Source organism: Arvicanthis niloticus, chromosome 22 (genome assembly GCF_011762505.2).
Source record: "Arvicanthis niloticus isolate mArvNil1 chromosome 22, mArvNil1.pat.X, whole genome shotgun sequence".
Lineage (NCBI taxonomy): Eukaryota > Metazoa > Chordata > Mammalia > Rodentia > Muridae > Arvicanthis > Arvicanthis niloticus.
Genome location: NC_133429.1, coordinates 10,517,664 through 10,530,474, shown reverse-complemented (window position 1 = coordinate 10,530,474; position 12,811 = coordinate 10,517,664). Strand labels below are relative to the sequence as shown.

General features: G+C 45.4%; 1 long non-coding RNA gene across 1 annotated transcript; it reads right to left on the bottom strand.

The window, feature by feature from the left end:
* Positions 1-9,939: 9,939 nt before the first annotated feature.
* LOC143435673 (uncharacterized) lies at positions 9,940-11,183 on the bottom strand. Its single transcript, XR_013106147.1, has 2 exons — positions 11,092-11,183; positions 9,940-10,983 (listed from the first exon to the last, which is right to left on the bottom strand). It is a non-coding gene; the product is annotated as an uncharacterized LOC143435673 (long non-coding RNA).
* Between the last annotated feature and the right edge of the window lie 1,628 nt (positions 11,184-12,811).

Below are 12,811 nucleotides of genomic sequence, written 5' to 3'. Positions count from 1 at the left end.
ACCCTGATTAAGTTCATTTTAAAAAAAAAAATCGCCAGGTATTTGGTGGCACACATCTTTAATCCCAGCACTCAGGAGGCAGAGGCAGAGGGATGTCTGTGAGTTCAAGACCAGCCTGGTCTATAGAGGGAGTTCCAGGACAGCCAAAGCTACCCAGAGAACCAGAGAAGCCATTTCTCAAAAAAAAAAAAAAAAAAAAAAAAAAAAAAAAAAAAATAAATCAAAATAAATAAAAAGATAAGTATAAATAGAATAAGTTAAATTAAAATTTAAAAAATCAAAAGTAAACAGTTACAGTTGTATGACTGCCCCTTGTGCCCAGAGTGTGGCTTGTGGCACCTCTCTCTGAGAAGTCCCTGGGTCTATGTAACTACAGTGAAGGTTCCTCTACATCTGCTGTTTCTCAGCAACATAACTGGTGCCTTAATCATCCTCCTAAAATAGCACTTTCTTGGCTAGGAAAGCTCCCCTCAACACTTGAGGACACACTCCTGGCTTCTACCAGGCTGCTGCTCATATCTTTGCCACCTGTTTGACCTGACCTCTAAAAACAAATCAAAGTCCTGGCCCAGCCTTATACCAACCCCAAGAATCCCTCTGTCCCCAAATCTCTCATCAGAGAAACTTGTTGAGGTTTTGCCTTCCAAAAGCAGCTCAAAAAAAAGAAAAAAAAATCTCTCTTTATTCAATCCCGTTGAATCTTTCCATAGTTGATTGTGACCCATGTATTCCCATTGCAATGATGCCTCTAAAATAAAACTTCTCAACCTTTTGAGAAGCCCAGGGGTTATTAGTTTGCTTCCTCCATTCTGACCATGTTGTTGGGGGCCGACTTTTAGCAGAAAGCGGCTATCAGCTTTGCAGCCATCTTGAGCCATATACCCTGACATGAGACTTGGATTACAATAGCCTACAACAGCTGAGCACAGTCCGATAATCTTGGTTTAGATACCTTGAGATTAAAGGTGCGTGAGATTAAAGGTGTGTGACTTAAGAGTATGACTTAGAAGTATAGAGATCAGAGTTAGAGACAAGACCTAAGGGCATGATTAAAGGTGTAACTTAGAGGCGTGGCTTAGAAGTGAGAAGTATAAAAGGCAGAGACAGAACAGATCAGAATCAGACTATAGAAGACAGAACCAGACATCAGACTGAGATCAGATGAATCAGAGACACCAGACATTAGGTAGAGTCTGCCCTCACCCTCGCTCTTGCTGAACCCTGACCGGCAGACTGGAGCGGCCAGCTTGGGCCGGGATACAGTGGCCGCCCAAACATGGGTTGGCCCTGGCCTCAACATTTTGCCTGGGCTGCGACGTTTTTGGCCGCCCCAACGTGGAGCTAGTGTGGACCCCAACATTATTTTGGCCGCCCCAACGTGGGGCTAGTGTGAACCCCAACACCATGTAGTCCCAGTAAGCACAGCTATCTTCAATCATATTATATGTGAACTTGACATAAACTTGCCAGTCACCCTATCTGACTTCTCTCAGGAAAAATAATCAGCTCAAAGAGTGGATTTGGGCCAAATACCATCTTTCTATCCTTTTTGAGGTTTTGTTTGAGAAAGGTAGTCTAGGCTAGCCTCAACCTCATTATGGAGCTAGGGAACCTGTGATCCTCTTGCCTATATCTGCTGGGTGCTGGATGACAGGCCTGAGTCACCACATCCAGTTTGTGTGGTGCTGAGGAGCCACTCGGTTTCACACATGCTAGGCCAGCACTCTCTCACCGAGCTGCATCACCAGCACTCCATGAAGTTTTAAAATCTAGATCTATAGTAAAGATAGAGATCTTGCCTTCCATGTGCAAAGTCCTGGGTTTGATCTCTCTCTCTCTCTCTCTCTCTCTCTCTCTCTCTCTCTCTCTCTCTCTGCCTCTCTCTTTCTCTCTCTCTCTGTCTCTCTCTCTCTCTCTGTCTCTCTCTGTCTCTCTCTCTCTCTCTGTCTCTCTCTCTCTCTCACACACACACACACACACACCAGAAAACAAACACCCACAAAATGCATGAAATTTATATCTAATGAAAAGGAAAGGACTTTCTTTCCTCTTGAATGGGAAGCTGAAGGTAGGACCCAGAATTCTCAGCTTATCTATTGAAATTAGTTGCCCACCAGAAGAAGAGGAGGAGAGGTGGGGAGGGGGAGAGGGAGAGGGAGGGGGAGGGAGGGAGGGAGGGAGGGAGAGGGAGAAAGAGAGAGAGAGAGAGAGAGAGAGAGAGAGAGAGAGAGAGAGAGAGATCCAGTACTTACTCTCACCCCTTCCTCCTGTACTGTGTGAGGCTGACCCAGAGTTCCGGTGAATACAGAAACTGCCTAGCACACAGCACTCAGTAGCTGGGCTCCTCTCAGCTCCTCTCACCCCACCCCCTCCCCTAAACTCCAGCCCATGGCCTTCCCTTCACCCAGCTTCTCATTCCTACATAAACCTGCCATTTTAGCCATATGCTTTCTTGGGCTGTCTTTTGCTGTCTTGGTCCTCTGTGCTTGGTTCTTGGTCTCTCCTCTCTCCCTCCTCTCCTCTGTCTCTCCCCTTTCTCTCTTGCTCTCTCCCCAGCCCCCTGGCCATGTTCATTGTAGTACTTTCTCTCCCTGCACTGGACTCTTCCGAATGCCTCCAGCTGTGCTCTCCTTCACATCTGCTTATAAGATGTCTGACACATCTCATATCTATAAAAACTTTCTCCTTAACCATACCTTGGAGCGGTTATGTCTTCACTCTCTTCACTCTCGACACTTGGGATCTGTTTTGAGAAGTATGAAAAAAAAAAAATTTTTTTTAAAGCCCACATTGAAAAACCTGTCATTTGGAAAAAACAAACAAACAAACAAACAAGCAAGCACATGGGAAGACCCTATAGTTTTCAAGAGAACAGTAGACCTGGGCAAATGAGAAAGGAGTGTTGCTGCGTGTGAGTGGATTCTATTACCTTTTGTAATGAGAATAGCTGTCCTATGAAATAAGGGCTTCATGTTACAGGAGAAGAAACTGGCAGAGCCAATGCCTAGTGAGTGACAGATTTTTTCAATTCAGATCTGCCTGGTATCCTAGCTTAATTTTCATTTACTGGAGCAAGACTATATTCCTGGCACAAAAGAAAACATTCCTTTAATGTATTTTCCAGAAAATACCTGAAGTCAAAATGGTTGGAATCAGAAATCCTGGCTCCCTGTCTCTTTTTAGTGGTTCCTTAGCTACGTAAACATTCATTTTGAGATTTCTATAGGAATTAACACTGTAGTCTACTGACTCAGTCCTTCCAGGAACCCCAAAAGAGAGGCAAACTGCTTATCTGTCAGAAGCCAGGCCTTGGGACAGACCCATCCCAGGAGACAGACAACAAAACTTATCTGAAGGCTAGAGACGTGGCTCAGCAGTTAAGGGTACTGGCTGCTCTTTCTGAGGACACCGGTTCAATTCCCAGCACCCACATGGCAACTCACAGATGTCTGCAAATCCAGTTCTAGGCATCCCCACATAGACATACATGCAGGCAAAACACCAATGCACATAAAAATAAATACATTATTAAAAAAAATTTGACAGCTGGGGATGTAACTCGATGGTACAGTGCTTGCCTGGCAGGCCCCTGTAGTTGACCCCCTGCATTTCGAAAAAGAAAATGTCTGTCTGAACACAAAACAGTAAAAGACAGTCCTGAGGATCCTGGCCCGGGCCTTGGCAAACTGCCAGGTTTTTTGGGTTTTTTTTGTTGTTGTTGTTGTTGTTTGTTTTTTTGTTTTTGTTTTTGTTTTGTTTTGTTTGTCTATAAAGCGATGCTGTGGCACAGCCGTAATGGGTTCTGTACTATTCATGATGTTGGCCTGCTGTGGTGGCAACAGGGGAGCTGGGATGCAAAGCGGAAACTGTTCTCTAGCTGTCCCTTTAAGGAAGTGTGTGACCTCTGGCCAAGGACGGTGCTTAAAACCTAAAGAACGTGGGAGTCACACACTGGTTTTTAGGCTGCACCGAAAGCCCTTCCAAGCCCATCAGAGACAGTCCTGGCACTCCCGCAATCAGCTTTATCGCGAGCTCAGCCAGCAGCACAGCTGGTTTTCCGCTCCACCATCCCTGACCTACCCTGCTGCTCTCCCTCGCTTTTCTCTGGTTTTCCAGAAGCACAGCCCAGAACGTAGAAATCACCTCTGTTTCCTCCCCGCCCCTCCCCCGCCTCCCTGCAGCACACATTCACCTCAGCAAACCCTGCTTCTCCCAATCTGTACTATGTGCTTGACCAGCAGAGGTGGCAACTTGGCCAGGTTGAAGGTGAGAAGAAACCGAGATGGGGTGTTGGTTTGCCTGGCTCCGGGTCTCCTGGTCACCTTCCTCTACCAAAGGCCATGGTCAGGCCGAATCTTTCTGCTGTGGTCTGTTTAGGAAACTAATCAGTTTCCTAAACCAATATAAACCAATACTCACTGTACTGACTATAAATTATTATGCAAAGAATTACCCTAAATGTAGTGCCTTTAAAAGTAAGCCTGGAGCCGGGCGGTGGTGGCACACGCCTTTAATCCCAGCACTTGGGAGGCAGAGGCAGGCGGATTTCTGAGTTCAAGGCCAGCCTGGTCTACAGAGTGAGTTCCAGGACTGCCAGGGCTATACAGAGAAACCCTGTCTCGAAAAAAAAAAAGTAAGCCTGGCAAAGGTAGCACATACCTTTAATCCCAGCACTGGGGAGGCAGAGGCAGGCAGACTCTCCTTGTCTACAGAGGCAGTTCCAGAAAAAAAACTGTCTCAAAAAAAAAAATAATAATAATAATAAAACAAAACAAAACAAGACAAAAAAACCCAAGGAAACATTGTTGGGCTCCGGAGGAGCAGCTGTTGGTAGAGTTGCCAGTCATGCACAGAACCCTGGCCAATCCTCGCCCAGCCTCAGCGCTACCTAAATGAGGCATAGTTGCCGAACACCCTCTAATCGAGCGCTTGGGATGTAGAAGCAAAAAGGTCAGAAGTTCGAGGTTATATCCTCAGCTACCCAGAGAGTTCAAAGGTCAGCCTGATCTATCTGAGATCTGGTCCAAAGAACAATAAAAAATAAACACTTGTGATTTCACAGAGATTCTGAGGGTGGGAATCCAGTCATGGATTTGTGGGAGGTTCCTGACCTCGGGGTCCAGTTGTTGGCCACAGTTATGTGGAGGTCGGATGGGAGTTGGGGATGGATGGCCAAGTACTATAGCTCACAGGGCCAGGGTTCATTTGTCCAGTGAGGGAGATGGCTCAGTGGGTAAAAACACTTGCTGATCACACTGTGAACCCTAGGATTGCGTTATTGACTGGAAAAAAAACAGTTTTTAGTTGTGGTGTGGCTCAGCCTTTGCACACACCTTTAATCCTGAGGGCTTTCTGCTTGGGTATTGTAAACAGGATTAAATAAAGTCAGCCATAGGTCAAATGGTGGAGCAAGCAACCAGTTGACAGAAAGTGAACATAGGATTATTAAGAAAAAAAACCATAGAAAATATGAGGGAGCTAGGAGGACGGATAGAGAGGCACAGGAAGTAGAAGGGAGGGACACTGGTTTGGAGAGAGAGAGAGAGAGAGAGAGAGAGAGAGAGAGAGAGAGAGAGAGAGAGAGAAAGAGAAAGAGAGATTCCTTCTGGGATGCTGCGTGAGGAGGAAGGCCAGCTGGGTGCTCTCTCTGCTAGCAGGCTTTCCACCCTACGTCTGGTTCCTGAGTCTTTTCATTGTTAAAACTGAATGATTGAGATTTTGTTTTTTTTTTTAAAAAAAAAAAAAAAAAAAAACCACTAGCCGGGCGGTGGTGGCACTCGCCTTTAATCCCAGCACTTGGGAGGCAGAGGCAGGCGGATTTCTGAGTTCGAGGCCAGCCTGGTCTATAGAGTGAGTTCCAGGACAGCCAGGGCTATACAGAGAAACCCTGTCTCGAAAACAAAACAAAACAACAACAAAAAAACAAAACCACAAACCAAACCTGATGACCTAATTTCAAGCCCCAGAACCCATGGGATAATTGAATGTTACGACGGACATCTGTAATCCCAGAACTCCTACCATAAGATTGGAGGTAGAAGAGGGAGAATCCGGTTGAAGCTGGAGTACGCAGAGAGGCAGAAACACAAACCCTGAATCAACATGAAGGAAGGAAAGAGCAAACTCCTGAAAGTAGTCCTCTGACCTCCATATGCAGATTGTCCCATATGCAGACACACACATCCATGCACTCACACGCATGTACACATATACATACATTCATACATACATACATACATACGGACAAATGCTCACATACACAAATGCATGCAGGCACACACATACACTAACATACACACATGCACACATGCACAAACACATAATAAATAAATAATAACTAATTAAAAATACTTTTAAAGGGCTTGTGTATTAAAAGCTGTTCCCCAGAGTGTCACTATCAGGAAGTGGTTTAGGAGGTGGGGCTTAGGTTTTAGGACATTGGGTATTATGTGCTCTTTTTTTTTCGTTAATTTATGTGTGTGCGCGCGCGCGCGAGCATTGGAAGTGGCACTATTAGGAGGTACAGCCTTATTGGAGGACATATGCCCTGTGGGAGGAAGGGTGTCACTATGTAGATGGGCTTTGAGGATTCCTGATGCTCAAGCTCCATCCAGTGCAGAAGAGAGCCTCCTCCTAGCTCCCTCTGAGGACAGTCTCCTGGCTGCCTTTGGATCAGTACTGTAGCTTTAAAACGAGCCAGTCTTCCAACTTACTCTTGTCTTTTCTTTCGTTTTTGAGTATGTATGCATGCATGTGTATGTGCAAGTGTATATGTATGTATGCATGTATATCCATTCATATGTGTATGTATGCATGTGTGTATGTGTCTTAGTCAGGGTTTCTATTACTGTACAAAACATCATGACCAAGAAGCAAGTTGGGAAGGAAAGGCTTTATTCAGCTTACACTTCCACATTGCTGTTCATCACCAAAGAAAGTCAGGACTGGAACTCACACAGGGCAGGAACCTGGAGGCAGGAGCTGATGCAGAGGCCATGGTGGGTATTGCTTACTGCATTGCTTCCCCTGGCTTGCTCAGTTTGCGTTCTTATAGAACCCAGGACCACGAGCCCAGGGATGGCACCACCCACAATGGGCCCTCCCACCCTTGATCACTAATTGGGAAAATGCCTTACAGCTGGATCTCATGGAGGCATTTCCTCAAGGGAGGCTCCTTTTTCTGGATAACTCCAGCTTGTGTCAAGTTGATACACAAAGCCAGTACAGTATGTATGCATTCATGTATACATGTTTTCATGTGTGTATGTACGCATGTGTGTATATGCTTTTGTGAGTGTGTATTCAATCTGGTACTTTCCAAGGAGGCTAGGCTAGCTGGCTCATCAGCCCCAGAGATCCACCTGTCTCTGCCTCCCCATCACTAGTGTGACGAGTTCATGCTACCAGCCCTGGATTTTGTTTGTTTGCTTGTTTTTGGGGGGATTTTGTTGTTTTGTTTTTTTGTTGTTTTGTTTGCTTGTTTTTCAAGACAGGGTTTCTCTATGTAGCCCTGGCTGTCCTGGAACTCACTCTGTAGACCAGGCTGGCCTCAAACTCAGAAATCCGCCTGCCTCTGCCTCCCAAGTGCTGGGATTAAAGGCGTACACCACCACTGCCCGGATGTTTGCTTGTTTTTAACATGAGTTTGGGAATCGAACTCAGGCCCTCATGCTCTGAAGGCAAGCACTGTACTGACTACACTATCTCCCAATGATTACAATGATGCAGGAAGAAATCTTAATATTCATGAGCTAAATACAGTCTGACTTCCCTTTTCATCTTGTCCTAAGCAGTGAATGTTCTGTTTCTGGATTAGAGGGATTAGTGTTTTACTTACCTTGGAAGTGTGTGTGTGTGTGTGTGTGTGTGTGTGTACACCCTTGGGTGTTTTTCCTCGCTTTCTACCTTGTTAGAGGCAGGGTCACATTGCCATTGTACATGCCAGGCTGGCCTGTGTGCTTCCTAGGATTCTCCAGCCTCTGTCCCCGTTGCCCCACAAGAGCCTTGGGTTACAAATGCTCACTACCACACCTGGCTTCACTTGGGTTCTGGGGATCTAAGCTCCTGAATGAGGGTATCAAATGAGACCACGAAACCAGAACCATTCAGGCGGCCTACCAGTAAAGGTTTCTTCAATGTATATTTTAGAGGAGAAATAGGTTTAAAAGTTCAAAGTCCTGCCCTTTGAGTCTTTGAGTCACTCTCTGCTTATCATTTGCTTCTTGGTACTTTATAGAATTTTCATTAAGTGAAGCTTTGATGGGAAGCCTATCTTGGCTTATCTTAAGAGAGGGTCCCGCATAGCAGCCCTTAGTACTATGTTAGGAAGCCAAGACAACTTGTCCTTCCCTTCCTCTCACCTAGGGAGGTTAGATGGTGTTGTAGGCAGTGCAGAGGGGGCTGGGCCAGCAGATGGCTCCACCTCTAAGCACACTTGCAGCCTAGCAACCTGAATTCACTGTCTGGGTCCACAAAGTCAGAGAGATTGGATTCCAGAAAGTTGTCCTTTGACCTCCATACTCATGCCATGACACTGTGTGTGTGTGTGTGTGTGTGTGTGTGTGTGTGTCTGTACACCTCAGAGTTTCCTCCAAAACCTCACTTGATCAATTTAGTCTCTGCCCTGAGAATATTTGACAGTTCTACCCAATGGGATTCTTGGATTTCATTTCCCTCTGGTGAGCAACAGAGTATGTCAATAGCTTAGCTAATGAGTAATGGGGAAAGTAAAGAGGTCTGCACACAGCCAACCCATAAATCCCCTCAACACTGGTACCAGGTCATATGATCCAGGCTCCTTCATGATCCTCAGCTGACCTCATTGTCTACTTGAAGATACTCTCTGCCCTATTTTCTTTTTACATTCTCTCTTTCTCTCTCTCTCTCTCTCTCTCTCTCTCTCTCTCTCTCTCTCTCTCTGTGTGTGTGTGTGTGTGTACAAGCACAGGTGCCAAGCCACATGTGTGTAGGTCAGGGAAAAAACCTGTGGGAATTGGACAACTTCTCCTTCTCCTTCTCCTCCTCCTCCTCCTCCTCCTCCTCCTCCTCCTCCTCCTCCTCCTCCTCTTCCTCCTCCTTCTCCTCCTCCCCCTCCTCCTTCCTCCTCCTTCCTCCTCCTTCTCTTCCTTCTTCTTCCTCCTCTTCTTCCTCCTTCTTCTTCTCCTCCTCTTTCTCCTTTCTCCTCCTCCTCCTCCTCCTCATCTTCCTTCTCCTTTATCTTCTTCGACTATGTGGGTCCCAGGGATTGAATTCAGATCACACTCCAGCAGGTGCCTTGACCAAGACAGCCCTGCCAGTGGAATTCCCTAGGCCAAATCCATCATTCCTGTCTAAAGGGTGACAAGATGATCCAGGGAGGGGGTGTGGATAAGACATATTACCTAGTGGTAGAATATAAATACCAGCTCCTCAAGGGACAATCAAGGACTAAAAGACTTAGGTCCATTCAAGATGCAAATGGACAGTGAATATGTGTGAGAGGCACAGAGAAATGTTAGTTAGCATTCTCCAGAACAACAGAAACAGTGAGGGAGGAGGGTGGGGAGCACAGGGGAGGGAGGGGGAAAGTGCAGAGAGGCAGAGAGGATGGCACTGCGGATATTTGTAAGGGAAAAGGGCCCACAGGATTATAGAGGCCAAGGGGGTCCATGTATGCCATAAGCAAAATGAGGAACCAGGAAATTCAATAGTGTAACTCAGTCTGGGTACAAAGGCCTAAGAAGCAGGAGTCCAAGAGTCTTCCTGCAGGAGAAGGGTGAAGGTCTGGCTCAAGGAGAGAGAGCAAGAATTTCTCCTTCACCTACCTTGTCCCAGCAGACTCTCAGTGTACTGGGTGGCTCTCCCACAGTGGAGAAGGCGGGGCACTTTTACATGGTCTTCAAGAGCTTCCAGAAGCTTCCCCGTGGACATTCTCAGAACTGATAGTGTTTGACCAGCTACTTGTCTATCTTTTTTTTTTTTTTTTTTTTTTTTTTTTTTTTGGTTTTGAGACAGGGTTTCTCTGTGTAGTCCTGGCTGTCCTGGAACTCACTCTGTAGACCAGGCTGGCCTCGAACTCAGAAATGCACCTGCCTCTGCCACCCAAGTGCTGGGATTAAAGGCGTGTGCCACCACCGCCCAGCACTACTTGTCCATCTTAGATCCATCAGGTTGATATATTCAAGTTAAGCCTCACAGATGCTGGAAGCTGACAAACTCTGCAGCCCTGCAGGATGATAAAAAACGCAGCAAGTCTGGGAAAGTCGCACAGAGACAAAGAGGGTCAGGCTTAAGGACTACTGGAGAACCTTCCTTTCTGCTCTAAGTCTCAGCAGGAGAGGCCGAAAGGCACAATGTTGGTCAGCTGTGAAAATGATTGGACCCTTGCCAAAAAAGTATTTCTCTCAAATACAAAGGAGGGCCAACTGGATGGCTCAGTAAATAAAGGCACTTGTCACTCAAACCTGGGGACCTGGGTTCAGATCCTAGAAACCACATGAAGATGGAAGGAGAGAACAAACTCTACAGAGGTATCCTCTGACTTACACACACACACACACACACACAAATAGTAAGTAAATAAATTAATTGTGATGAAAAAGTTTGTTTATGTTATATAAATAAGTAGAAAGCATTCCTGTAATAACTGTTAAGGATATTTGGTCACATTGTGAACCCCGAGATTGTGAAGTAGAAAGAAAACCTGTTTTCTGTTGTGGGGTGACTCAGTCCTAGCACACACCTTTAACCCCATAGCTTTCTGTAAACAAGATCTAAGCAAAACCAGGAGACAGAGCAAGCAGTCAGTGAGAAGAAGAGACCCCAGGAAAGACAACGGAGGGTCTTTGACTTGAAGGTGGTTAAGACAGCACGGAGAAGGAGAACGAACGAGCTCTTTCCTTTTGGGACTTGGGTGGAGTGGGAGGCTCAGCGGTGTTTTCTCTGCCTCTCTGAGGTAGCAGGCCTCCACCACAGCGTCTGGTTCCTGAGGCTTCATTTGGTAAACTGAACAGTTGGGATTTTTGCTTTTAGAACAAATAACAATAACAACAACAACAAAAAACAATAACCATTCTAAGATAGGATTCATAAAAATGCCTTCACAGTACTTACTTCATATTGTGTAGTTCATGTAACTTACAGGTTAGTACGGGAGGGGGAAAGCGTACAAACTGCGAAGCAAAACCTGCCTGTGTCCAAACGCTAGCTCCACCCTTCTCAGAGTGACCTGAGCTTTGTTTCCTCATCTTTGCCAATCCACATACTAAACACGTGGCAAATGCCCTAACCTCACAGGCTGTGGAAAGAATTAAAGGAACAAGACATTCAGGACGGCACTTGGCACTAGCTATTTCCAATCATTATTTTCTCACTTAGAAAAACTTCTAAAATAGTTACTGGTATCTAAGAAAGTACAGCCAAATTAAACAAATTATTTCTACTCAACTAATTCCAAAAGTAACATCATAAAAATGCCGTCTACAGAACTTTCCAGAACGTTTTAATTGATAATATTTCCAGGTAAATACAGTTGTAAGAATAGTTGTGGTGGTTATCTTGTCAGCTTGATGAGATTAGCAAATGTCTAGTAAAGCACATCTGTGTGTGTGTGTGTGTGTGTGTGTGTGTGTGTGTGTGTGTATCTGGTGGGTTTTTTTCCATAAACAATTAGACTATAACAATGACCTGATGAATAATTTATCCCTTGATGGGTTCATAGTATGATGGTCATACTGATAAAAAGATAGGAAGTGGCCAGCCAGTGGTGGCGCACGCCTTTAATCCCAGCACTTGGGAGGCAGAGGCAGGTGGATTTCTGAGTTTGAGGCCAGCCTGGTCTACAGAGTGAGTTCCAGGACAGCCAGGGCTACACAGAGAAACCCTGTCTTGAAAAACCAACAACAACAAAAAATAGGAAGTAGGGTGTGGTTGGAGGAAGTAGGTCACTGGGGCATGGCTGACTTCCTGTTCGCCATAAAGTGAACAGTCCTATGCCTTCACATGCTCTTGCTGCCGTGGTGGTCTGTCCACGCACATGGGGTCAAGTAACAAAATCCTCGAAAACTGAGAAAACAAATGCTTCTTCCCGGATTCAGACTTGGCAGGCTTTTGGTCACAGTGACACTACCATATTGAACACAGTAGCAGAGGGAGCTCCATATACCTTTGTCTCAGCTTCACTTGTTATCAACTCTTGGTTATTATGTGTGTGCATATGTGTAGCGTGTGTGCGTTCATGTGTCTGTGAGTGTGGGTGGTTGTGTGTGTGGAAGCCAGAGGTCATTGTCAGGTGTGTTCCTTGTTCACCATCCCCCTTTAAAAATGCTGTACCTCCTCCAACTACACCCCGTTTCCTGCCTTTACTTCTTACCAGTATTATGAACCCATCAAGGGATGAGTTATTCATCAGGCCATTGTTATGGTCTAATTGTTTCTAAAACAACAACAACAACAACAACAAAACAGCAGACATACACTCAGTTAAGCAAGGATACTGTATTGAATACAAACCCTAATACTGAACATTCAGGACCACACAAACAGGACTTGGAAGCCTAATTGTGGTGCCAGTCTGTTCTCAGGGCAGGCTCATAAAGAAAAAAAAAAAAAAAAAACCCACAATGAGCTTATAGGCAGGTGAAGGAAGTGTTGCCCAGTGGTCAGCTCTGACTTAAGCCATTTTAGACATAACAGTTCATACTGACCTTTAACTTGATCCTATATAAAGCTTTGTGGAATTTCTTAAGATTAAGAAACCTCATACAGAACATAATTGGATGTGGTCTGCATAATCCTGTTGAGTCATGTTGTTATTATTATTATTTGTGTGTGT